The sequence below is a fragment of the Gekko japonicus genome, unplaced genomic scaffold, assembly GCF_001447785.1.
Source record: "Gekko japonicus isolate JY-2015 unplaced genomic scaffold, Gekko_japonicus_V1.1 scaffold211, whole genome shotgun sequence".
In the NCBI taxonomy this organism is placed as follows: Eukaryota; Metazoa; Chordata; class Lepidosauria; order Squamata; family Gekkonidae; genus Gekko; species Gekko japonicus.
The window spans coordinates 1,247,516-1,252,255 of NW_015164187.1; positions in this window are offsets into that span (position 1 = coordinate 1,247,516).

Consider the following 4,740-nt stretch of genomic DNA (forward strand, 5'->3'; position numbering starts at 1 on the left):
ATTGACTATAAATATGAATGGTTGAAATATATGCAGATTTATGATGTTTTTAAACTGGATAAAAAAAATTATGGTTTTAGGGAAGAAAAAAATGAAATAGAGAGTATATGGGAGAGTGGAGGGAAGAAAAAGATTTCAAATATGTATAAAATATTGTTAAAATGGTATACTGAAGATGAGATGGTTAAAGAACAAATGATAAAATGGGCAATTAATATGAACAAAGAAGTGACTATTGATGTATGGGAGTATTTGTGGAAAAATTCGATTAAGATTTCGACCTGTACCAATGTTAGAGAGAACTGTTATAAAATGATGTATAGATGGTACATGACGCCAAAGAAAATAGCAAATATGAACCAGAATTTGTCTAGTAAATGTTGGAAATGTAAGAAACATGAGGGCTCATTTTACCATATGTGGTGGACATGCGAAAAGGCTGTGGATTTTTGGACGAAAATCCACAATGAAATACAAAAAATATTGAAATGCTCTTTCAAAAAGACACCAGAAATTCTGCTTTTGGGACTTAAAATGGAAGAAGTTAACGTAACAAAAAAGACTTTACCCTGGTACTTAATAACAACAGCAAGAATGATTTATGCACAATATTGGAAAATAGATAAAGTGCCAGAGATAGAAGATTGGATACAAAAAGTTCTGTTCATTGCAGAGATGGATAAAATTACAAGAAAATTAAACAACAGAGAAGATGAAGAGTTTTTGGATGAATGGAAGTACTTTAAAATTTATTTGGAAAAGAACTGGGATGTAAAGCAAAGTTTACTGTATTTAGAACAATACTAAATCAACTGATTGTTATCTAAAGATTTTAATGTTAAGAAAAATGAGAATATTTAATGTTATACTGAAAAAAGAGATAAAAAGGGGAAAGCATTGTGGGAAGCCGAGGAGGGGGGGAGGTATTGGGAATAGGGTGAATGAAATGTAATGGAAACTATTAATTGTGTTAGCTATATGAATTCTCAATGAATGAAAAATAAAAAAAATTGTTAACCAAAAAAAAAAAAGAACACACCAGGGAGGGGTTGTTATAACTAAGAAATGGGGAGAGTGATTAAGTTGCTCTCACTTAATGTAAATGGATTGGCCTTGAATGTTAAACGTTATAGACTAAACAATTAAAGGATTTGGGAATAGAGGTATTATGCATTCAGGAAATGCATAAAAACAAGAGGGATTTGAGACCACTATTAAATTCTCAAGTACAGAGCATGTAAATAGAATGAAAGGGAACAAAAAAAGCAAGAGGAGTGGCTATCTTGTTTCATACTAGACTGAATATTAATATTTTGGAACAATTTAAGGATAGACAGGGAAAATTTATTTTTTGGAAATTTAGCATGAACGGTAAGATATATACGTTGGCAAATATTTATGCATCTGTCATAATCCTGTCTCTCCCCCAGACCAGTCCAGGAATGGTAAGGGAAAGGATCATGGACTGAGACAATGAATTTACACAAAAACCCAGGAGAGGTAGGCTCTCGTTGGATTTACAGACAGATGCCACCAGAACCTTTCAACTATTTTTAATTTAACATTCACTTGATACCCCGCTCGAACCCCGTGGCTAGGGGTCTCTGAGCGGCTTACAATTTCTTGGTGCTAATCACCCATTTATCCTAACTAGGGCCACAGTAAGTGTATAGGGATGGGACAGCCTACCAGCACCCCCCTGTGGTGGTTGTCGCTGTTGTTTCGTCGGGTCGGGTTGGCTTGGTCGGGTCTCGGACTCGGCGAGGTGTTATTTCTCTGGCATTCAGTGGTGGTGGGAATCTCCTCCAAGGCGCGCAGCTCCGCCTGCTTCCGGCCCGGCCACGTCCTTTCCGGCTCCGCTGAGCCGGTGTTCGGCATCTGCGCATGCCCCTTCTCTTCGCGGCAGCGTTCGATGTATTCTTTCTGCCGCCAGGGATCGCTCGATCGCGGCCCTCCAATTGCGCCCGCTCGCCACCGCCACGCCACCAATGCCGTCCACGCCAGGTTGCCGCTTGCCGTTATCATTGCCGCCATTGCCGCCGCAGTCTTCAGCCAGCCACACAGGGTGCCCCCCACCCTATTAAGGGTGGGTACCCATTTATCTACTTGCAATTAAGTTGCTTTCGAACCGCTGGGTGGGCGGTTCGAAAGCAACTATAGTCCCTTCCAGTCCAGAGCAAGGTTCAGACTCTTCACTGGCCTCTAGGACTTAATACAAGAATATTCTTAGCAATTAAGGTAGCACAATTTTGGCAAAGCAGTTCAGCAACAGGATTTAGCTTGGAGTCAAGGGTACATCAATCAAACACAAGTTATAAACAGAATATAGTTTATTGAGCACAGAAAACTTACAATCAGACTAGAACAGAGTAGAAAATAATCAAGCTTATGGCCCTTTGGCCCTAACTAAACATTAGAGAAATCTACATAGTTACCAGGGTAGTCCATAGTCAAGATAGTCCATTGGAATAAAGTCCACTAGGTCTTATCTTTGTCCAAGAAATCCTTTGTTCTCTCCCAAAGAGCATGTGACGGAGATACTGCATTTCAGGGTATATCCAGGAGCAAGCAAGAAAAGTGAACTCTGCTCTCTGTGTTAGCCAATTTGAACTCCAATCTCATTAGGCCAGCTCTGGCCAGTTAGCCAACCACAATGAGACAGGTAATTTCCAAATTTGGCGTTGCCATGGTAAATGGGTGGGGGGTAGATTGGGTCTGACTATCGTCCTCTGCAGTAAGACGATACCAGCCCAACCCACCTTGGTCCTACATGCCCTTCTACATTCTTCACTGAGGCATCTGGATTTATGGGGGCAATTTGGACAAATGGTCAAGCCATGTGGCGTCAGGGGTTGAGGCAGATACATTCCTAAGGGGAACATGAAACTTCTAGAAATCACACAAGGGGAACATGAAACTATAGGGATCAATTTTCCTTTACAGCATCTAACAAAGGTCAGAACTTATTTTTGAATCGAATATTTCAAAGGTTACAATCTTTCTATGAAGGGGAATTATTAATAGTAGGGGATTTTAATACTGATATGTCAAAGAACAAGAAATTTAATTTAAAAAAATGGAGACTTAGAGAGATATATGATACTCTTCAAAAGGAAAAGCAACCTACCTTTTTTCAAGATGATATAAAAAGTTTTCTTGTATATAAAATAATCTAATGATTTGAGAATTAGTAGGGTGGAAACAGGGCCAATATGGATCTCTCATCACGCACCAATTACCATAGAGGTAGAACTGAATGAGGAAAGGAAGGTTAGATGATGGAGAATTAACCCTAAAATATTCTTTCAACAGAAGGATAGGGTGGATTTATTAAAGGGGGATTATTATTTTAAGGAAAATAGGCAATCTGCAGATGAAGATATAATATGGGATGCTGCAAAGGTAGTTATTAGGGGAATGTGTATTATGAAAGAAATTCAGTTTAAGAAGGAAATAAATATTAGAGGAGAGCAAAAACTGAAAGAGATGTTAGAACTTCAGAGGAAATTACAAAAGAAATATGAAAGACAAATTCAGGAACAATTAAATAAGTTGAAAAATGAACTACAGGAAATGGACCTTACCTCTATGTGGAAAAGAGATATATTGGTGAAAAATGAGTATCTGTCAGCAAGCTGCCATGGTGTTCTGTGTAACTTCTGATTGTACATATGTGATCCCTGTCCCTGCCAGCTGACCCCTGTGTTTTCTATGCTGTAATGCCAAAGTAAAACAACTGGAGGATGTGAGGGGGAGAGTATGCTTCGCTGTTAGCTTCTTACTTATCAAGCCTGTGAACTGCACCAAGCCTGTGAACTGCACCTGTGTTTTGTCTACCGTTCGCCTGGTTCCCAAGACTTGAGCAGGCAACCGTTTTCTCCTGCCCGCCAGCGGGAACGTTATCCATTGGTTGTGTTTCTAACTTGAATCCCTTTATCATGTCTGCCCTAACTGCTTGTGTTCAGTTCTAACAAAGAACGTGTTTGAGTATCTTTCCAATGCTTTGAAATAAACTTTACTTTCTTTGAAACGTGGATTTATTCTCGATGCTTGGGGATCCAACATATTGTTAGAACTCCTTTTCTCCTATCGTCCCGATTCTGGCGAGACCATGAGCGGGTCTGAGGGAAACCTACCTACCACGGAGGGGGACACAGGATCGGTCCCCACTACCTCCGCACCTTTGATTGTGACGACTACCGCACCAGGGGAAGGTGCTGTGGGGGGAGCGATTCCCCGACTGCCTGCCTACCTGTCTTGGCCGCCTCCAACCCCTTCGAATTGGGGTGCGCGGAAGACACCGGCGCAGGACGACTGGGCTTTGTACAACACCCAAGGCACCAGGGAGGTGTACTCCCGTCGAGGCAGTGGGCTTCGAGAAAGTCTCTTTGACAAAGGAATGTTTCCCGACTCCGGGAGTTCGGGGGAGACTGGGAGTTATCGGAGAGACGTGGAAGACTGGATGTTTGAGCCGGTGGGGGACGGGGCCCGTGCGAGATCCTCGGAGGGAGCTGCAAACTTCCAGACGGAGGGAGACTATGGGCCGCCTCCTGAATACCAACCCCGGGAGCCGATCCCGGAGGAGTCGACCGGGGAACGGCTGGAGGAGCTGGAACAATCGGTGAGGGATCTGATGCGCACGGTCCACGATGTGATGGAAGCGTTGCCGGGGATGATGGACATTCGAATGACTAATTTCCTAGCAGATTATGCCCCGCAACCACAAGTCCCGCCTGCACA